General features: G+C 46.7%; 1 pseudogene across 1 annotated transcript; it reads right to left on the bottom strand.

Annotated features, from left to right (window-relative positions):
* Window positions 1-2,132: 2,132 nt before the first annotated feature.
* Window positions 2,133-3,491, bottom strand: LOC311324154 (peroxiredoxin-like 2C; annotated as a pseudogene). Its single transcript has 6 exons — window positions 3,471-3,491; window positions 3,181-3,249; window positions 2,999-3,052; window positions 2,798-2,903; window positions 2,529-2,663; window positions 2,133-2,263 (listed from the first exon to the last, which is right to left on the bottom strand). The product of its transcript is annotated as a peroxiredoxin-like 2C (transcript).
* Window positions 3,492-23,701: the final 20,210 nt, after the last annotated feature.

Raw genomic sequence — 23,701 nt, 5'->3', positions numbered from 1 at the left:
ATCGGCCCTAGCAGCAATCTGCTGTCTTCTTGGAGGAACCGGCCTGCTCTTTGGGATTACCATCAGGGCAGTCCTCCAGGTAGACTGGGCAACATGGAAGGGCTTTGAGGACCCAGGGGGGGCAGACAAGGCAATGGGAGGAGATGGATGATTAAACATTGCAGTAATGTAATTCCTTAATAATAGTTGTGTCCTCTCCTCAGGTTAAAAGCAGAGTGGACCAGGGACTGGGACAGGACAGAATGCCAGACCAGAAGAGCAATACTTGTGTTGCTGAAAGCCCACTGGTGCCACGCCTTCAGCGCTGCCCGAACAAGAGAGCCAGACAGTCAAAGAGGAGGGGCCAAGGGGCCTGCTGATGACCATGTGACCACCAGCCCTTCAGCTGCAGGGAAGACCAGCATGACTGTCTCTCTCACTAAGGGAGACTGAGAATTATAAATAAACAGCATATTTTATTGGCAAAAAAGATTTGCGGTCTGTACTTCAATCAGGAATCATTTGAGGCCCCATCAGCCAACACATAAACAAGTGATATTGCCTATATCAAAAGATGAGGAATTTAAAATGAAATGCACAAGCCAAAAAGATTAATTCAGACTACTCCTTCTTTCCTTCACAGTTACCTCTATAATCTAATCTATACCTCTAATATCTGCACCGGGATTCTATAGCAGTGCCACAATCACCATGTGCTGTGTGCATCACTAAGGGGATGAAAAGAGCATTAAACAAAATTAATGGGATAATCCTAATCCTTATACCCGCTTCTCTGGCGTTTTCCCGCCATGAACTAAACCCATAAAGCCCTGATATGGGTAGCCTAATACGCTACACAAGATAAAGAACTGATATGCTGTTATTGAATGATGACAAGTGAGCTAAATCTGTTCTAAAGCATACATGTTTGTATATGGTGATGATGATACACTTCTACACCTCCATCATGGAGTCCCTCCTCACCTCCTCCATCACCACCTGGTACTTCACCACCACAGACAAGGCTCAACTGAGTATCATCCGCTCTGCTCAGAGGGTGATTGGCTGCAACCAGCCTCATAAACAAGGCCATGCTAGACTACGGATAGTCAATTGCCAAATTGGAAACCTTATAATATCTAGCTGCATACCTAGGCTTTCCCCATGGAAATTATGACCGTTGATAAGATATTTTAAGGATAAGATATTGTAAGGATAAGCAATAACTACAATTCCAATGTACAGTACGTGTACCTGTAGGGCTACTTGTTACATATGGTGAAATAAACTTTCTGTTCTATTCGGCCCGTGTCCCCCTCTGACTTCCCCCTCTGACTCTCTCCCTTCTGACTCCCCCCATCTGACTCCCCCCCTCTTACTCTCCCCTCTGACTCTCTCCTCTGACTCTCTCCGGTTGCCTCCTCTCGCCTTTGCGCTTCATTCTCACTTTATGCATGCATCGCAAACATTCCCAAATCGAGTGGCGAGATCTCCGGTCTGCAGTGCGGAATGCCCGAGCTTTTCAGAGCATTAATTCCACTTCCTTGGGTTGTTGAGCTGGCGTGTCATCCGAGGGACAGCTGTATTCCAGGGCAGCAGTTTTTCCAATGGTGACGTTGAGCAGGGCAAGTTCTGATCCTCTGTGACGTAGCCTAATGGTTCGGCCACCCCTCTGCTTCTACTTTACTGCAAAAACATTCTATTTGCCTCCGATTAAAGCAAGTCGCGTCTGCATGACAAATATAGTGACGATGACTGAATTTGCATCTTGCCTATGCAGGCTCCCGAACAATCCGAGATATGAAACTTTATTTACAATATCAGTTATGGACAATGGCATACACATCAGTATGGCAAATCAGCAGATTACATCATTATATTCCAAAAGCCGCCAATGGTCACAAAGTCAACAAAAGCAGTCTAGTCCTGCAGTATTACCCCAAATAGTCCTAAACTGGATCCCGATTCACGTCCACTACCGTGTCACTCCCATCCCAGCCGTAGACCTGTAATGTGTTCTGTGATGCCAAGTCTACGCTACCCTACCTTGCCAAGCAAGACAGACCATAACAACAAAGATGGCGAGAGCCGAGGCACACTGCTATTGATGCCGGCCAGGGGCGGGGGGCAGCTTGGCATGGGCTACAAGCGGGCTACACATGGATTATCCTTGGCCTGGCGCTGAGGTCCACAGTCCGCTGCACTCCGGCCATCTGTAGGAGCCAGGGGATGGGCATGTGGTCCAGACGGTTCATGTCAAAATGGGCAAAATGCACCTCAGAGCCTGCGGAGCGAGAGACAGCCAGTCACAGCACAGCCAACCACGCCGACTCACACTCTGCTTCGCTCACACAGAACGTGAGCTTGTGGAACCAGGAGGGTCGTACGGGTCAGAGAGGAACAGCACCAGCACAAGGAGCAGAGGAGAGGTCAGCAGGCTGATCAATGACCTTGCACAGCACACGCTGGGCCATTTTTGGAGAATTGCTCGTTGCACACTTATCGTACACAACTTTGCAATGGCATAATCACTTGTAGTAAGGCATTACCTGGGTCTGCTATGAGGGCCCCCCCTTGTTGAAGGGGGTCTCCTTGGAAGTCGAACGCTTGACTGGTCATGGCCCTCCACATGCTCTTCATATGGCCCACCAACATGCCTGACTTCACATGAGGGCTCGGGTTGGCTAAACAAACACACACACACACACACACACACACAATGTATAAATGTGTAACCATAATTACATTGTTACAGTATAGTGGTACACAGCACACAATTGTGTGTGTAGTAGTCACAATCAAGTGCTGACTTTTTCACCTGATTCCACAAATACATCCCCTCATCGCATGCCAAGCTTTTTGTGAATGCATCTCTCTGTGTCCACATAGATTTCATGAGGGTATCCCATCAGTGAGCAGAACTGCTGCAAGACATCAGGCAAGGCACCATTAAAGGGATATGACACCCAAAATAACAAACAGGAAAATAAATAACTGAGCTGTTGCAAATATTAGATACCTCTATATGGCGATGGCCAGATTGTCCAATCACAATCAGTCTGATGCCAGCTTCCTGGATAAAGACATCAGAGGTAGGATCACTTCATAATGGGAGCAAGATTAACAGCCTTTTATTAATAATTATCTTTCCCCAACCTCTATGTCCAGGTGCCATATGGTCCCCAAAATGCATGTGCTCACCTCCAAAACCTCCCGAGGTATTCTGCTCAAGTCATCCACATATTCCTTACAAGTATAGCACAAGAAATTCTGTTGAAAGAGAGTAATTGATTTTACTCCTTAAATTCTCTAAAAGCCTTGCTATTAACCTGATGCACCAGATCTGTGTAGAGAAAAATAATATAAGCTTGCAAGATCAGGATGGTCTAAGGCTAATTAGGGGCCTCAGTTCTTTCCCCCTACTATTCTCACTGCACATGAACAGCTGCACCTCCAGCCATCAGTCCATGAAGCTCTTGAAGTTAGCAGACGACACCCCTCATAGGACTCATCTCTATGGGGACGAGTCTGCCTGCAGGTGGGAGAATGAGCAGCTGCTGTCCTGGTGCAGCTGGAACAACCTGGAGCTTAAAGGACAATGCTCGTTTTTGACAACCTGGACCTTATTTACGACATATTATAAGACGTTTGACTCACCGAGATCACTTTGGTGTAGTTCGGAGGCATGTAGAAGAAATGTAAAATCCAGCGCGAGCCAGTATATCCATGTAATGGCGGTGGTGGGGGCACCGGGAATGCAGCTTCTAAAAATCTATTTTCTGCCGCAAAACGGTTGTTTTCATCAATCTGTCTTTATGAATCGCTAGTTGTGCTTACATAGAGCGTAGGCCTGTTGTGGTTTTTCACATGCCTCTGTAATATGATCTTTAGAAACATCTTTAGACACGAAATAGCTTCCTCACTTGCTCCAGCACGCATGCGCACAGCGCGCAATCGTTGCTCTAGCACGCTGTGCGCATGCGTGCTGGAGCAAGTGAGGAAGCTATTTCGTTTCGACTCTGACTATGATGGTTCAATTCTACACCTCCATCATCGAGTCCATCCTCACGTCTCCATCACCACCTGGTTCCCCACCGCTACAGTCAAGGACCAGAGTTATTAACGGCGGGTGATCAGGGGGGTGGGAGAAGGCTGCGCCCTGCCCTCCCTCCAGGCCCCGCCCCCCCTCCCTCCAGGTCCCGCCCCCTCCAGGCCCCGCCCTCCCTCCACGTCCCACCCCCCTCCAGGCCCCGCCCCCTCCAGGCCCCGCCCTCCCCCAGGCCCCGCCCTCCCTCAAGGCCCCGCCCTCCCTCCAGACTCTGCATGATTTCAGGGTGCTGAAGCGGGCCAGAAAGATCATTGCCGACCCCTCCCACCGGGCTATGGACTCTTCACACCGCCCCCCTCTGGCAGGAGGCTGCGGTCCTCACAGACATAGGCCCAATCTCAAACCACCCCCTAAGCCCTCGCCCTATCCACTCCCCCTCCGTTTGCGCGTTCACGCCGAGCTTCGCCATGTTAAGGGCCGTCCCAAACCAATTAGCGCGGAGTGCGCTGGGAGTGCGAGTGGGCTGTCAACTCCTTAAATAGCAAGCCTGCATCGGTGCAAGCTCCCGATAGCCAAAGCAGGAAGTGCACGTGCCAAAGAGATGCTGCAGGCAACCACATATAAATAACGTTCCGTCTTCCTACACTGTCAATTATTTTAGATTATTTTACAGCACTCAAACATTTGTTTTTCTCACACTGATTTCACTGCCTCAAACAAAATCGCAGAATGTGGTGTCAAAAGATACAACCAAAAATAGGAGAGCATCACTTTATCCCTATATCACTTGACTTGTAGCAAACTCTTACAAGCCTGTATTCATAGCCGACATAAAACAAATCTAGGCCTAGGTCTACGTCAAATGTAGCCTACATACATATATTCCATTCCATTAGGCCGCGATATGCAAATGGCTCTTCACAAAAGAAGGAATGCTGCCAAAGAGGCATGGGAGTAAGTTATTAATTGATTGATGTATTGTAGTGTTATAGTATGTATATGTATATGTGATCTGTATATATAATATGTAGTGTTATAGTATTCATTTACTTAGAGTTCATTTGCAAAAACATATTTGCGTTTGGGTTTTTGACCATTTCTCATCATACATTGATTTAATTATAGTCAATCAATCAATCAAAGCTTTATTTGTATAGCGCATTTCATACCCAGAGGCAACACAATGCGCTTCACAGAGAACAAGGGAGGTGGGCATACGACCCACTCTCTACATATTCCAGAGGGAAGCAAAAAAACAGTAATCACCCGGGGGCCGGATAAGTGAGCTGTAAAAATTCTTCCCTGACCCCTCTCAACAAGGCGATCGAGCAAGCTCCAGGAGTATGTTTGTCTACCGGCTAAGAACATTTATGAAGCAATACATTGCATTGAATTACATTTCAGAGTGAGAGAGGCTAAAAGCATCATAGGAGAAAGAATATTCTACGGACATGCTACATCATCCACAGTAGACCCAGGGGTATCTATCGGACTTCGTGAGGTCTGCTGGTGACAGTGGGGCATCCACTGGACCTGGTTAGAAGATAGGAGGGAGAGAGAGAGGCACCAGGGAGAGGGAAGGCAGAGGGAAGGCAGAGCAGGATTAGTAGCACATAGAGCCATTCAGACCACACAGATATTGAAACAGGCAACCTGGGGCAGGCTCCTGGAATATATTTGTCTAATGGCTAAGAACATTTAAAGAACAATAAATAATATTAAATTAAGTTTAAATTAAGTTTTCGGAGCAAGAAAGGCTAAGAGCATCATGTCCAGGCCTAAGCCGGATGTGGACTGATGTGTGTCTTGTGTGTACGTGTGTGTGTGTGTGTGTGTGTGTGTACTAAATACTACGATATCCACAGCTCCGCAGCTGACACTGGACCTGGTTAGAGGATAGGAGGGAGAGAGAGAGACACTAGGGGAGACAGAAAACGGTTAGTAGCACACTGTGTCATTGAAGCAACACAACAGTCAGAACAAGCCTGTTTCAGGATAACCAGCTTCTGTACACTACTTGATATACATACATTGCATAGCAGGACAAGTATCAATGTATACAGAGGATTCACAGGTAGGTTTGAGGCTGCCTTTCTGTGTCTCAAGGTCCTAGCTAGTGATTGTAGGCTAGGTCGAAAAGGTACGTCTTGAGGTCTCGCTTGAAGACCTCCGTTGTTTCAGCCCTTCTTAGGCACTCCGGTAGGGTGTTCCAGAGGTTGGGGGCATAGAAACTAAACGCTGCCTCTCCATGTTTCTTGGTCCTGGCTTTTGGAACTGTTAAAAGTTCAGTGCCTGAGGATCTAAGTGGTCTGTTTGGCATGTACTTAACAAGCATGTCTGACATATATTCTGGTGAGTGACTGTGGAGAGATTTATAGACTAGTAATAGTATTTTAAAGTCTATTCTAGAGTTGACTGGTAACCAGTGTAGTGATTTTAACACTGGTGTGATGTGTGCCCTTCGTCTAGTCTTAGTGAGGACTCTTGCTGCAGCATTCTGTATTATTTGAAGCTTAGAGATTGCTTTCTTAGGTAGGCCTGATAGTAGAGCATTGCAGTAGTCCAGCCTGCTTGTGATGAAAGCATGCATTAATCTTTCGGTGTCAGCCTGAGAGAGAAAGGGTTGCACCTTGGCAATGTTCCTTAGGTGGTAAAAGGATGTCTTTGTAATATTCTTGATGTGGTTTTCTTGATAGTGATTCTTGATAGTGATTTATATTTCTTTCCCATGAATCACCTAAACATGCCATGGTGACGGCCCTGTCCCGGTCGGTTCTGGTGGAGTGGGGAGTCCGTCCCACATTTGGCTCTCCATTTATATCCCCTCCTCATCGATTGAGAGTGCCCTCCACAGCTGTGAGTGACACTTCATTTGGAGGGACACTCGGTGGCGGAGTGGGAGTGGGTAGAGGGTGGTTTGGGATTGGGCCTAAAACTGTCCGACACAGGAACAGCCTTTTCCCCTCGGCCATCAGCCTCATCAACATGGCTCCCCTCTGACTCTCTCCTCTGACTCTCTCCCCTCTGACTCTCTCCCCTCTGACTCTCTCCTCTGACTATCTCCCCTCTGACTCTCTCCCCTCTGACTCTCTCCTCTGACTATCTCCCCTCTGACTCTCTCCTCTGACTCTCTCCTCTGACTCTCTCCCCTCTGACTCTCTCCTCTGACTCTCTCCCCTCTGACTCTCTCCCCTCTGACTCTCCCCTCACTCTATCCCCTCTGACTCTCTCCCCTCTGACTCTCTCCCCTCTGACTCTCTCCCCTCTGACTCTCTCCCCTCTGACTCTCCCCTCACTCTCTCCCCTCTGACTCTCTCCCCTCTGACTCTCTCCCCTCTGACTCTCTCCCCCGCCCCCTGCATCTTTGCAGTATACTGACTACTGCACTCACTCATTTGTAGTCCAATTGCACTGTGTTTGTATCTTGCACTGTCCTGTCCTGTCCTTGCATTTGTCCATTATTGTATTGTTTTAAAGCACCACAGTGTTGCAAAAAAAAAATCATATTTAGGCTATGTATAGTACAAATGGCAACAAATGAATTCTGATTCTGACCTGGTCCTAGATCTGTGATTGGAGGCTGCAGGCAAAGCCGCAAAAAGTAAGTAAGTAAGTAAGCAAATATTCATTGGCTCTACTCAAAAGTGAATCATCCAGTTAATAACATGCTAGAGATTATCATGACTACTGTATGTTACTATATTTATAAATTCAGAATTATTGCTTATGCTTTCATAAGGATGAAAGGTGGAACATGAGGTCTCTTTGTCCCTGTATGAAAAAAAAATTGTATTAGAAAAAATATTGTAGGTAAAGGTGAGGTACTGTATGTTTGTTGTGACAAAAAATAGAGAAAAAAAATTCAGACAAATAAAGCCACAGTGTGGTGTTAGTTCCGAAAGGGAATGTTTTTGGTGACAAAAACAAATTAATCTCACATTATCCAACTGTGTGCACCCCACAGATAGAACACACACCATAATATTCTAATATTATGAGAAAAGGAACTAGAATGTCATGAAGATTCTAGAGATGATGTCACAGCTTTCTCCTATGACATAATAATTGTTGCCATAACAATGACAACAAACCATAGGTTTTTGGAACATTCTGAAGATTCATAACACAAACCTCACCAAAGTGCAGACACTATTGAATTTCCTCTGAACTTTTCTGACTTCCCCGATGGCTTTTGGCCGTTTAAAGATTCTCATTGCAGCTGTTCTCTTAGTGGCGCTGATCAAGACTGAGCCTCCAGATATTGAGGCCTTCAGAGACGCCTTGATGCCTCCTATGGTCCCTAAACAATGGGCTGCTACTCCACCGGTTAGAGCGGACCGGGTCTTCATCACCCTCCACTTTGACTTCCTGGACTTCTCCACCTTCATCGGCCTGACAGAGACAGACACGAAGACATGCAACACCCACCAGAGGACAGGAGAAGCCCTGGTCACTGAAACATCCCTGGCCCAGGAGACTGAGCTCAGAAGCTCTGAGGAACAAGCAGTGATGGAGACCCTGCCCGTCTCCTCCAGCAGGACCAGGGCTCTGGGCGCTGGGACACAGATGGACACCAGCATGTTCTGGGACCTCTCAGCTAAGGCCTTGGCTGGAATATCCTCTGTTGTGGGAGGATCGGCCCTAGCAGCAATCTGCTGTCTTCTTGGAGGAATCGGCCTGCTCTTTGGGATTACCATCAGGGCAGTCCTCCAGGTAGACTGGGCACCATGGAAGGGCTTTGAGGACCCAGGGGGGGCAGACAAGGCAATGGGAGGAGATGGATGATTAAACATTGCAGTAATGTAATTCCTTAATAATAGTTGTGTCCTCTCCTCAGGTTAAAAGCAGAGTGGACCAGGGACTGGGACAGGACAGAATGCCAGACCAGAAGAGCAATACTTGTGTTGCTGAAAGCCCACTGGTGCCACGCCTTCAGCGCTGCCCGAACAAGAGAGCCAGACAGTCAAAGAGGAGGGGCCAAGGGGCCTGCTGATGACCATGTGACCACCAGCCCTTCAGCTGCAGGGAAGACCAGCATGACTGTCTCTCTCACTAAGGGAGACTGCAAATTATAAATAAACAGCATATTTTATTGGCAAAAAAGATTTGCGGTCTGTACTTCAATCAGGAATCATTTGAGGCCCCATCAGCCAACACATAAACAAGTGATATTGCCTATATCAAAAGATGAGGAATTTAAAATGAAATGCACAAGCCAAAAAGATTAATTCAGACTACTCCTTCTTTCCTTCACAGTTACCTCTATAATCTAATCTATACCTCTAATATCTGCACCGGGATTCTATAGCAGTGCCACAATCACCATGTGCTGTGTGCATCACTAAGGGGATGAAAAGAGCATTAAACCAAATTAATGGGATAATCCTAATCCTTATACCCGCTTCTCTGGCGTTTTCCCGCCATGAACTAAACCCATAAAGCCCTGATATGGGTAGCCTAATACGCTACACAAGATAAAGAACTGATATGCTGTTATTGAATGATGACAAGTGAGCTTAATCTGTTCTAAAGCATACATGTTTGTATATGGTGATGATGATACACTTCTACACCTCCATCATGGAGTCCCTCCTCACCTCCTCCATCACCACCTGGTACTTCACCACCACAGACCAGGCTCAGCTGAGTATCATCCGCTCTGCTCAGAGGGTGATTGGCTGCAACCAGCCTCATAAACAAGGCCATGCTAGACTACGGATAGTCAATTGCCAAATTGGGAACCTTATAATATCTAGCTGCATACCTAGGACTGTAATGGGGAAATAATGAGTGCTGATAAGATATTGTAAGGATAAGATATTATAAGGATAAGATATTGTAAGGATAAGATATTGTAAGGATAAGATATTGTAAGGATAAGATATTTTAAGGATAAGATATTGTTAGGATAAGATATTGTAAGGATAAGCAATAACTACAATTCCAATGTACGTGTACCTGTAGGGCTACTTGTTCCATATGGTGAAATAAACGTTCTGTTCTATTCAGCCTGTGTCCCCCTCTGACTTCCCCCTCTGACTCTCTCCCTTCTGACTCCCCCCTCTGACTCTCTCCCTTCTGACTCCCCCCTCTGACTCTCTCCCTTCTGACTCCCCCCTCTGACTCTCTCCCTTCTGACTCCCCCCTCTGACTTCCCCCTCTGACTCTCTCCCTTCTGACTTCCCCCTCTGACTCTCTCCCTTCTGACTCCCCCCTCTGACTTCCCCCTCTGACTCTCTCCCTCTGACTCTCTCCCTTCTGACTTCCCCCTCTGACTCTCTCCCTTCTGACTCCCCCCTCTGACTTCCCCCTCTGACTCTCTCCCTTCTGACTCCCCCCTCTGACTCTCTCCCTTCTGACTTCCCCCTCTGACTCCCCCCATCTGACTCCCCCCCTCTTACTCTCCCCTCTGACTCTCTCCTCTGACTCTTGTTAAAGTATTTCAAGTGTGTTTCCATGTGTTCACTCCAAAAATAGTTTTTCTGTTTTCCTACTTGATTGATGTTCCTGAAGTTCTCTGAGTTTATTGTTTTACAACGTTTGTGGAAACCAGAAGTTAACTCCATTCCCACAGAAGTAATCTTGTTTGTCCAGACCAGTTGGTCACGTCTCTCATCCCCTGTACCCCCCTTTAAAAGGGTTCTCCCTTCTCAGTATCTTTGCTCTGACTATGGAATCACTTCCTGTGTGAGGGACCGCTTGCAAACGTATTTCAGAATCAATCTATTGTCTTTGTTTTAAACCAGCTTGAATCGACCACTCGCGTGCTCTTATTTTTAAACCAAGTATAAAAATACTTTCATAATCTGGCGACGAGAAGAAAAACGAAGGACGTTTTTTGGGTCAACTACGTTTTTTTTTTGCGTGCTCCGGAGGCGAAGCGTGGATCCGTGGCAAGTTCGATCTTGTGGAGACAACTCCGAGCGGCCAGCGTAGGCTGGCTGTTTTTTTCTCGGGGCCCTTCACCTCTGCAGCTCGCTAAAGGACTGGTACGTTGTGAATCTTAATCATAGTGGTACGTTGTGTTTTTCAGCTGGAGACATTGACCATAGTTTTATTCGCACCGGTTATATGATTCTGTGTTCTGCACTACATCGGGTTGTTTTGTTCTGCATTATACAGGGAGGTTACGTAGGCTGTTGGCCGCATGACTGTTTACGGAATCCTGTCCTAGGTTGGGTTTTCAGGCGTTTCTGTTACCTCGGAAAAGCCTGGTTCTGTGTCGTGGGGTTGCGCGACTCAACGTGGGTTTTTTACTCCAGTTGTGAGGGCACAACAACGGGGATGGCTGTGATAGTTCGAGAGGTTATTTGAAACCCCGGGTGATTGGCTAAGTTAGACGTGAAGGCCTTGTTTTGTTTCGTTTTGTTTGAGTCTTGTCTTGAGATTTCAGATCCTGTTTTCTGGGTTTTTGTTTAGTGTTGTACTTCTGTATATGCTAGCAACGGTTTGGTTTTGCATTTAAGTGTCTGTTGTTGTGCTGGCTTTGTTTTGTGTTAAGTTTTGGGGTTATTTTTGGTTTTTACGGCACTCTGTGCTCAGCCTTTATTCTTTTGGTTCTGCTCCAAGCTACCTATCTTCTCTGTTAGCGTGTTTTTTGTTGTTCTATTGTTGTGTTTTTTGTTGTTCTATTGTTTCAGGACTCTAGTGTCCATGTGCTAGGTAGTTCACCGCATGTTAACTAGTCCACCACATGGTTTGACTTCTGTTTTGCTGCTTGTGTGAAAAAAAAAAGTTAGAGAATTCCTGTTTTCCCTTGTGGTCCACCATTTTGGCTTCTGAAGTCTGCCATTTTGGGAAAAAATAATAATAACAGGAAAGAGGAAAAAGAAAAGAGAATCTCTCAGCACAGCAGTTATTGTTTTTTACTGTACTTTTGACATTGTTTGTATAGTCCTCATACTTTATTTTAAAATGGGAGCTACTTCTAGTGCACCAAAACGTGAACCTTTTCTTGGCGCTGCCAAGATAGTTGCATTGAGGTGTGATCCTACTGTGTGTGAGCAAATTGCATCATGGGCTAAACACAGTGATTTCCACCTGTGTCAGGTACACTGTCTGTTAAGTTGCTAGGAAAAGTTAAGGGACAGCTTGAGAAGTTTGAATTAACTAAGCTAGGAAAAAAGCCAGAGAATGCCATTAAGGCGAGACACTACAGGTGAATAGGGCAAAAAAGTTAACTACAGGATATCACCATGAAACTTTGTCAGTTGATTATCTACATTATTACAAATATTTTTTGTATTACAAGTTTTCTATAAATCTACATTTAAAAATGCAAATGAGGGTGTATCTAGTTAATTATGCTTACATTTGCATATACTTACAAACCAAAAATCTAGTTATTGGAGAGAGCCAGACATAAAATGTTTATTTTATTTTGACAACATATTAGGGGCAAAGGTTATTACAGAACAGATTTTGGATAGATCCTTTTTTTCACTTTTTAATTAAAAAATACTATGTACAGGTACTAAAAATGCATTTTCGGGCTGTTTTTAAGAACAAAATGTACAAAAAATCAGGCAATTAGCAACATATGGACAAATCCTTCTGTAATAATCTTCAAAATAGTGCTCTGAATGAACATGGAAAGATTTGTTTATGTAAGTGCTCTATTTTTCGTTCAGAGTATTGAAAACAACTCATTTTGAGAAAATGGCCGTTCAAGATTGTATTATGAATTCATACATTCCCTGACTAATCATCACTGTTTATAGCAACAATAACCCAGTCAATCACATCCCCCAGTGCCCTATAACATTGCTGAACACATCTAAACTCTATACATTGTTGATTGATACTATGCACAGGTATATAATCATAGCACTATGTGGTCACAGGACCTATACTGCGCAACCCTTTTGTGCAATACCCGTTTGTCACATGTTCTCAGGAAAACTGGTTTATTTGACCATATACAAACTTAATCTGCCATGCCTGCCCCATATGTAGGACCTTCCTTTAGTTGTTGATGGTGCCTTTTGACCTTTTTGGCTGTATCAGAGGCCTTTCGCTTATGCTTACTTGCTGTAGTGAATGCAGCAGCTTTTGATATTCTATCATCATCCTCCTCTCTAACTGCATTCACTGTGATGACTGTGCTCTCAAGCCACAGCCTCTTCATCACTGCTGCCATGGAAGAGGCTCCCTCATTGAAAGTGGCAATAGCCATACTGGCTGCAGCCTCAATCCTGCCTTTGCCTTCAAAAACGGTTTTGGGGCATCTCAATGTTACAACAGCCTTATATGCTGCACTGTCACCATCTGAAAGCATTTCAGTGTAACGCAGATGGTGGCGATTCACTGATCTTGCCCACATTCGCTTTGCAGCCTCCTGTTCCATGGCTTTGATTGAACCATTGAAGTTCCTTGCACAATCATCATGTGATTCCTTCAAGCTCTTATACTCCTGCTCACTAATCTTACCGTCTCTCACTGACTCTTTCAACAAACATGCATGACAATATGAAGATAAAACTTCAAAGTCTATCACTAGCCCTGTGATGATGTCGATGCACACACCAATGCCGTAGTTTGAGGTGAAACCCCTTTTCTGCCATGTCCCATCAAATGACACACTGATGTTAATGACGGCGTCTGAGTCCTCCCTAAGCAGGTCTGCTACATCTGGATCTATGTCAGCGTAAGCCATTCTGACCTGCTCTTTGGTCCTGTCCATTGACTCCAGTCCTCGTTCTATCTCTGCCACAAAAAAATAAATAAAAGCCAAGATAGGCCTACTACATCATACTGGTACATGTTATAGCTTCTAGACTGTGTACACTAAGCAATATAAAAAAACAATAATGCTGTACGTTTATTTGTATTGCACCTTTCAAGCACCTTTCATATAAAAAAATAAAACCCACTACCCACACCTAATCTGAAATTCCCAATTTTAGTAATAAATAGGGTAATAGATATTCTTATTTCTTATTCACTGAATCGTTTTACTCATTGCCAGAATAGTTCTTATTCCTTGAATAGTTTTCATATCCCCCCATAAGAAACAACGCTTGAAAAAGTAGAGTATAACAGCATATGCCTGTAGTGCTGCTGTCAGACATGTATATTGATATCTTACTGTAAAGCACATAATGTTACCTTTGTGTAGGAAATGCACTATATAAATAGCCTACCATTTGATTTGATGTAATATACATATTACATTTGATGTAATATACATCAAATCAAATGGAAGGCTATTTATATAGCGCATTTCCTACACAATGGTAACATTATGTGCTTTACAGTAAGATATATATCTCTCTCTCTCTAGGTCTGCATTATTCTAGGATAGAGCTCTAATAGCCTACCTGTTACTTTCCTGTCGTGTCTCTGATATGACTTCAAGTGAAGAGATGGAATTCCTAACACTTTACCAATCTTCTTTAGGGCAGCATATCCCAGTCCTAACTCATGAGCTAACAGTACCATTCTGACGTTTATGTCAAAGGCTACATCGCTCCTGGTTGACTCTTGAAGACGCGAAGATGAGAACACGCTCTTCCTGTACCTATTCTCTTGGTCTTTGCATTTGGTGCATTCTAATAACACACTGCTACAAAACCCTTGGTTTTGAGGATCAATATGTATTTGCAGGCCGTTTTCCATGCAATTTGGACAGATCAAATCACCCAGCAGCTCGTTTATACGAGTTACATGCATTATTAGGCACTGTTGTGTGGCCGCTTCATCCATCGACGCTTTCTCCACAGCGCGGATTTTCCGCTCCGAGGCGCTGACAGCCGGTGTCTCTCTGACGGGCTCGTCGTCAACTTTCTGATCAAAGTTATGATCCCGGATTCTTCTGGCAATGCCTAATTGCGCATGTCTTTTTCGAGACGTTTTTCTGCGGTTTCTTTGCGTTTTCCCCATTTTATTTCACGTTTCAATGGATGAATGAACTAAAGTTTAAACTACGCGCGTAACTGTTAATGGTGATGTGTCATAACTTTTGTACCATAATTTTGCTTGCTGCATTGACTATGTCATTACTAGGCTCTTTGCACAAGCTCCACTACTTCCTGACACTCTACAGGCATATTTCTTTCCTGTCCTATACTAGTGGATGGAAGTGATTGATCAGGTGTGCTGCACACCGGATTCATCACAATTGCTATCCAATAGTATAGGACGGTAAAGAAATATGCCTGTAGAGTGTCAGGAAGTAGTGGAGCTTGTGCAAAGAGCTGATTGGTTTGTAATGCAAATTATAAATGTAGCCAATGGAAGTGTAGACCACGTTGCAGCAACATAAACACAGTAATATATAGATGTGTATACAACGTTGCAGCCAGGTACGACTACAACGTTACTTCCTGTCCACGTTTCCACAACGGCGACAAAACATGCGAAATATACATCGAAATCATCACGGAAATCACAACGTTATGTGCACATTGCAGGCACGTTGTGGGCACTTTGGACCTGCACGTTGCAGCAACTTGTGTGCAGATTGCGCGTTTGCGTTGCATGCATGTTTAACTTGACGTTGAGTGGTCCATACAAAAGTCTAAATTGCACGTTGCTGCATCATTGCTGCAACCTGATTGTGTTGGTAGGGAATAAGCCGTTTTAATAGCTATGGGCTACTAGTTGTAGGCTATACACAAGTTGATGTGCTCTGCTCTTACGCACGGTTGAGGCGGCAGATACAATTCAAATACACTTCGCACATATCCTCTGCACCTTGGCAGTGCAACTGCCACAGACAGCTATGGTGCACTTCATGCATTGGTAGACAGTTCTGTTCTTGCTGCAGCTTGTCTTCACCATACGGGTATTTTGGGGGATATTCTTCTGTGGACACTGCGAGGGGCGCCGCCGGTGGCTGTTTGGACGCCAGAGCGCGCAGCTCTTCAGCCAACTGGAGGATGACTCGCGTCTGCCAGTCCTGGAGGCTCTGCCAGTCCCTCCAGAAAAACGCGGGCAAAAATCCTTGATTATGCGGGCAAAAATCCTTGATTATGCAGGCAAAAGTCCTTGATTATGCAATGGAATATGCAGGGTTTTTATGTGATTTTATGCGTTGAAAATGCGGGGATTTTCGGAAGTTGCGGGAACTTGCAAATATTGCGAGAATATGCGAAAAATGCAAGAACCTGTCCTGTATTTTCGTGCACACCCCACTCTAATGCATATAGCCTACACTACGTCATCACATGCTTGGAATGATACGAGAAATAACAAAATCATAGCCTATGCGAGAGCGCCTAGACCAGGCCCTTTATAATTTAACAATAGGGGGTGCAACAGAACACAATTTTAGGGAAAGTTATTGACAGGTGGACTTCAATGTTTTATTAAAATATAGTTATGTGCAAATGAAAACCCACAATCGTCCAATGGACGTCTTTGGCGGTTCTAGTGTTAAGACCTTACCCCGATTTTGGAAATCAGATAAAGGGTTCACAAGACCATTTCAATAATCGCATTATTACAATTATCGGGTTATGATCGGCATATAGTGTGCATGTGAACGCACTCACTGTCAAACCTGCCGCGTATGCACAAGATAGTTAATGTCAGGATATGATTGGCAATGAGTGATCTTTACTCATGGCGTCTATGTCAATTTTGTATGGATCCACACCTCCGATCAAGCTTATTTTTTCTTTGTATCGTGCTGAAGCCATATAGCCTACTGCGCTCAGACTTGGCTACATTAACTGGTGCCCCGTCTTCAAATGTACTTCCGGGGTTTACGAGTAGCCTACCAGTTGAGTGCGTTCCAGAAACAAAATGCAAAACCCTCACGTTCACCACATCTTTACTAACAAATATATTTACAATACTGTTATTTTGCGCATTTGACTTAACAGCCACCACGTCTTGACCCGACGACAGTTACCGAGATAGATAGGCTACTGTAGGCCTAGATATATGTGTTCGTAATAATTAAATTACATCCAGATGGAGAAAACGTGTTTGAGAACAAGGTAATAATAACAATTAAATGTTATTTGTATATCACTTTTCATACAGATAAATTCAGCTCAAAGTGCTTTACAACAAAGCATTTAAATTAATGAATGTGAAATTTAATGATGCTTCATTCATAGACTATAGGAGAACACAAGCGGCATGCCCACACAGATCTTTATCGCCGGGAAAAGATGGGACGGGCAGCTGGTCTCTCTCGGAGTCAACTCGCCGACCTTTGTCAGGCCGAGCCAGTGGGGGAGATGCGTCGGCTGGGGCTGTGCCCGCTGCTGTCTCTTTTGAGCAGATTGCGGCTCAGCTTCACCACGACGGGACCAAAGAACAGGTGAGGAAAAGGAGACGGCTGGATCGGAAGTTTGGGAACAGTGGATTGGCTGGTGTAACCACCGATTGGACTGACCTGGTCAGGAGGTTGTCACGCCCAGGAAGCACACCGCCCCCTGTTGCAGGAGTTAGGCAGAGACTCCTTGATGCGGTCGCGGAGGGGGATGATGTGGTATTCCGACTCGGCCTTTCCACCTTCTCTCTGAGGGGCGTCATCAGGGATCCTATCCTGGTGGAGTCTTTAGCGCTGGAGCTTCTTCGGGAGCTGGGTGCGAAGGAACCACTTACAAGTAGGTCGGCGTCTGGCGGGGAGCACGGGCAGTGTTGCCAGATTGGGCGGGTGCACGCCCAATTGGGCTTCTTTTGATCACATTTGGCCGGAAAAAATAGCATTGGGCGGTTGGGCTGGAAAAAATAGCATTGGGCGGGCGTTAAAAAAAAAATCTACATATATATATATATGTATACTGTATATAAATATTGTTTTAAACTGTCGGGACAGACGTTTCAATTTTATCCAATGACGTTAGTAATAGGGTGGGAGATGTGCACCTGTCCAATAGGAGCGATGGAGCTCTCCCTGTTCAATGCATTTGATTTGCTGCCTTGACCTGTGCTGTCAGTCATCAAGACAGCGTGTGTGTGTGTCTACTTGGTGCTCGTCTCTGCCTCGCGCTCTGCCTTTAGGCCTACAACCTACATTATACCTCCATGTACTAGCCTACTACTGCTAGCTAGCATTTTGTATATCGCCATGCCGAAGTGGGCAAAGTATAAAAAGCAGTACAACAAAGAGTGGGAGAGCGACCCAGCTCTCAAAACTTGGATCGCACCCGTCGTGGGAGATACCACGAAGGCCCGTTGCAAGTATTGTCCCAATACTGAAATCAGAGCACAACTAAACGACTTGAAAGAACATGCCAAAACCAAGAAACATAGGTCTCGCTGCTGTGCACCAAGTGTCCAAAGTTTTGCTGTACCGGTGGCGACAGCTGGGCAGTGTACAATAAAAGCTGACCAGAAACGCCGTGAAATCAAGATAGCAACCTACGTTGCTTGTCACACTTCAATCAATGCGGTGGACGAGTTGTCTGATATATTACAAGATGAGATGGGGGCATTCAAAATGCACAGGACAAAGTGTACAGCTGTCATCAAGTCTGTTCTGGCGCCACATTTTAGAGAAGAACTAATGGAGGATATTGGTGAGTCCCCTTATTCCCTCTATCTGGATGAAACCACCGACATATCAGTGAATAAGCTCCTTTGCCTCTGTGTGAAATACCACTCAAAAAAGCACAACAAGTTTGTCAGTACCTATCTTGGACTTGTGGAGCTCATGAATGCTGATGCTAATGGGATAACGGATGCCATAGTTGCCTTTCTAGAAAAGAACGGTCTGCAGATTAAAAACATGGTGGGAATTGCCACAGATGGTGCTAGCGTCATGGTGGGAAAACACCATTCGGTTTTCACCCTACTGAAAGAAAAGCAGCCAAGCTTACAGCTTATTCGCTGTATTTGCCACTCACTCGACATAGTTGCAAATAAGGCAATGCAGCTTCTCCCCAGCAACATTGAATATATGATCAGAGAAACCTACAACTGGTTCGCTCATTCTGCCAAGCGCCAGTGTGACTACAGGCAAATCTACGAGACACTCAACGACGGGGGCTGTCCATTGAAACTGATAAGTCCAAGCTCTACCCGTTGGTTAGTGATGGCAGACTGCATCGATAGAATTGTCGAACAAGAGGATGCTCTCAGACTTCACTTTAACATGGCTTCAATTGCAGAACACTGCTATTCTGCCCGCATATTGAAGGAGATGTATAACGACAAAACCAACAGCCTCTACATGCATTTTCTCCGACCTGTTTTGACTGAAATCAAAACTGTGAATAAATACTTTCAGTTGGAAACGGGAGACTCACTGGGTATGTTTAGGGATCTGGATCGACTGTACATGTCAACTCTGCGGCGAGTTGTTAAGCCAAGCGTTTTGCGCATGAACAGCGACAAACAACTCCATGAACTTGACCTCAAATCTGACAGTCTCTTCCTCTCACCACTGGACGCAGACTTGGGTACCGCTTTCATGACACGATTTGAGGAAAGTATGTTGGCTCCTGAAATTAAGGGGAGGATCGCAATACGGTGCATGGACTTTTTAAAAGAAGTGCTGGCGCAATACCAAGCACGTCTCCCTGCTTCGATGGAAATGTTGCGCAAACTGGAGCTCCTGTCCCCAACGTCTGTGATGTCCATCAACAGGCCAAGATTGCGAGACCTGCCCAAGGAGTTTTTCACATGTCCGACTGACAAACTAGAATCCCAGTGGCTTCTCAAGCAATCAGGCCATAGACACATTTTGGCTGGAGGTCGAGGCATTTGAAGATGCTGGAGGACAGCGGTGCTTTCACGAACTAGCACAGGGTGCCATCCGACTTCTCATTCTGCCCGTGTCCAATGCTCACGTCGAAAGAGCATTTTCGATGGTGACGCTACTAAAAGATGATCAGAGAAACAGAATGGGACTACAGCTGCTATCTAGCCTTATGGATGTGCGGACTGGTCTGGCCAGAAACAGATGGACTTCTGCAACATTCAAACCTCCCCGCCAGCTGTTGGGGAGATTTGATGCATCTATGTATTAGCCAGTCGAGCTGGCGTGGAATGTATATAGTTCTGTTGACGTTCTTCAAAATTGTCAAGTCAGCGTTGGAATTCTACGTACAGGTAAGATCATTTATACATGACTATTTTGAGTGTGTGTGTGGGGGTGAAAGAAAGAGAGAGAAGCCACTTGTCTATGTTAGAGTTATTAATTCGGCTTAGTCGCATTCCGGTGTTTATTGTGCTCACGTGTCAGCCACCGTTGTAGTAAGCCACATTTTCTGCAGCTGTCAGTGTGTTCCTGTCTGTGAAATGTGTGTGTGTGTGTGTGCGCGCGCGTGTGTGTGTGTGTCTGTGAGAGAGAGAGAGAAAGATGTTCCTCATAGGCTTTTAATTTGTGTATTGGCCTTATTGTGGCTGCTGCTGTTGTTGGCACTATGGCACGTTTATGTTTGTGAGGGTTCCAAATCGCCCCACTGGTGAGCTGTGGCAAGTTAGGGGCGTTTCCTCGCTGGGAGTATACGTTTTGGGCTGGTTTTTTGTGGATCTCGCGGGTTTTAGACTGTGGTTGGGCTGGGATTGGTCAATCCAATCTGGCAACACTGAGCACGGGCACACAGCCTTGCGGTCTGGGAGTGGGGTGACAAAGAGGGGTAGTTACCTTCGGCATCAGCGGATGTTCGAGGACTGCCGCCCCAAACTGGCCACTCTTCTTCTGGACGGTAAGGTGAGCGGTCCCTGTGGGGTCCCGCTGTCGGAGATTACTTCGGTTTTCTCTGATAGTTGGGGCACTGCGAGACCGTTCAGTGGACTCGGTCAGTTCCTTGTTGAGGCGCCGGCTGAAAACAGGTGGTTCTGTTCGCTCGTCTCAGCCTCCGAGGTACGCGAAAACCTCAAGAGAATAAACCCTTTCTGTGCTGCGGGGCCCGATGGTATCGGATCCAGGGCGCTTGGCAAATAGGATCCCAGCGGAAGGCGTCTCGCGGCCGTGTTCAACGCATGGTTTGTCACAGGAATCCTACCGAGGGCAATCAAGGAGTCTCGGACGACACTGCTGCCGAAGTCATCGGATCCGGTGGAACTTAAGATGGTATCGAATTGGCGTCCAATCACCATCGGATCCATGCTTCTCCGCCTCTACTCGCGCATCCTCACGGTGAGGCTTACCAAAGCCTGTGGGACCAAAGGGGGTTTGTATGCTCCCCTGGCTGCTCTGAGAACCTGATGATCCTTGAGGGATTAATCAAACGGAGTAGAGTGAGGTGCGCTTGGCTGGCTGTCGTGCTGATTGACTTTGCGAAAGCTTTCGACACTGTCTCTCACGAGCACCTGGTGAGTGTATTGAGGCAGAGGGGATTAGACAGCCATGTTGTGGAGTGCGTGAGGCACTCCTATGTTGACTCGGTAACGCGAGTAAGGGTTGCTGGGGGCGTCTCCGTCCCCATCGAAATGCACGTGGGTGTCAAACAGGGTGACCCCATGTCTCCGGTCCTCTTCAATCTGGCGCTGGATCCCCTGATCCATGCACTCGAACGAGCGGGTGAGGGCGCCACTCTCAAGGGCCATTCAGTGACAGCGCTCGCTTTCGCTGATGATCTGGTGTTGGTTAGCAGCACGTGGACGGGTATGTCAAAGAACATCGCTATTCTTGAAACCTTCTGCCAGTTGACTGGGATGCGCGTGCAACCCAAGAAGTGTCACGGGTTCCTAATCTAGAGGGTGGATGGGGCAGTCGTTGAGAACGTCTGCACACCTTGGAAGGTGTGCGGGGAGCCCCTCCACCTGATCGGCCCAGAGGAATCTGCAAAGTATCTCGGGATGATAGTGAACCCGCGGACAGGCTTAAGTTTCACAGAACCGATGGCATTGGTCCGTGATTGGATCGGCAAAATCGGGCGCGCGGCGCTGAAGCCTTCTCAGAAGGTCAAGATGTTCAAGGTGTATGCTATCCCGAGGTTGGTCTTCCAGCTGGATCACGGCGGGGCGGGTGTCACGGTCCTCGGGCAGGTGGATGGGTTGATCAGGTGTGCAGTGAAGGGGTGGCTTCACCTCCCGCTGTGCACTTGTGACGGGCTTCTGTACTCCAGGCCGCGGGACGGCGGCCTGGGGATCTCTCAGCTAGCCCGCTTCATCCCTTCAGTCCAAATCCGTCGGCTCATCCGCCTAGGTTCATCGGAAGATGAACTGACGCGGGTGGCCACCCTAGCAACGGTGAGCGTATCGCACTTCGAGAGTCTATGGTCGAAGGCAGGTGGTCGCAAGGGGACGGCGCCCTCCCTCGGGATATCAGGTGTAGGGGGGAACGCCCAAGCTGCGAATCCGACCACTGAGCCAATGCGGCCGAGGTGTCCAGTCCCGTGTGACTGGCGGCAGGAATCGTTTAGGTCCTGGTGCGGGCTAATGACCCAGGGGTCGGGCATCGAGGTCTTTGAGGATGATAGTTTCTGTAATTGCTGGCTTTCGTGCCCCACACCGATGGGGTTCTCGGAAGCCCAGTATATTGCTGGGCTTCAGCTCAGGGCCAACGTGTATCCGACCCTGGAGGCGTTGGCGAGAGGTAGGCCGGAGGTTATCAGTACCTTTCGCCGATGCCAAGGACCGAGCGAAACCTGTTCACACATCCTGGGAACGTGTCCTTCTGTGCAGTCTAGTCGGATCAGAAGACACAACAAAGTGTGTGACCTCTTGGCGGATGAAGCCACTCGAGCCGGCTGGAAGGTCGCCAGGGAGTTTCGTGTACGCTCCTCTTCCGGGGAGCTGCGCGTTCCCGACCTGGTGTTCACGAAAGCCGACTTGGCGTTAGTGGTCGACGTCACGGTACGCTACGAGGTGTCCACATTGGAGGATGCTAGGAAGGAAAAGGTAGAGTACTACTCTCCCCTCACGAGAGAGATCCTGATGCAGCTGGGTGCGGTGAGGAGTGTGCGCTACTTTGGTTTCCCGATGGGGGCCAGAGGCAAATGGCCCGGATCGAACTTCCGCCTGTTGTCTGCGTTAGGGTTGTCCAGAACGAGGATGGGACAGTTAGCGAGGCTGCTGAGCCGAAGGGTCGTCCTGTACTCTCTGGATGTATTGGCCGATTTCACTAGGCCATTTGACCTCGGGACTGAGGAGTTGGACGAGCTAAGCCTCTGACTCTGGGTCTAGGCCGGTTTCCTGTTGAAGCGTTCTAAGGTTCCCATTCGTTTGGCCGGTATTGATGGGCGTTCGCCGACTCTCGACAGAGGCCTGAAAGACTTCTGCTCAGGGCATCGGCTGGATCCACCTTGAGAGGCCATCCCAGTTGGCCCGATCCTAAGGCGCGGCCGGTTTTCTTAAACACGGGTTCAATGAGTGTTGGCCGGTTTTTCTGTTGGCGTCGGTTGTTGCCCTGCGTTGTGAACCTCGACTTGTTCACACAGCGCTGTCGATCGGGTAGTATGTTGAGGTGCTTCGGCATGCCTAATCTAGACTAAAACACGATTGCCATACCCGGTTCGAGTTTTCCATTACCGAACCATTAAGGCGTCGTGAACATCCATGTAAGGTGTTGATAAGGTTTCAATCACTGTTGGCCGGTTAGGGACTCGATTTGGTACCGATATGGTTCGGGGAGAGGGGCGGCGCAGTAGCTGAACGGAGTATACCGGGATCTATACGCCGCTCCTTAGCCCCAAAGTGTTCGCCGGTTAGGGCCGAATCGAATACGTTAGGAATCGAATACAGTTTCAATCCACTAGAGCGCCGATTTGTACACACGTAGACGCAACAGCCTTGATGGCATATAAAATCTATTTGCACTAAAAT

Source organism: Borostomias antarcticus (assembly GCF_949987555.1).
Source record: "Borostomias antarcticus genome assembly, chromosome: 22".
Taxonomy (NCBI): Eukaryota; Metazoa; Chordata; class Actinopteri; order Stomiiformes; family Stomiidae; genus Borostomias; species Borostomias antarcticus.
Note: the sequence above shows the minus strand (reverse complement) of the source record. Positions and strands in the feature narration are given on the sequence as shown.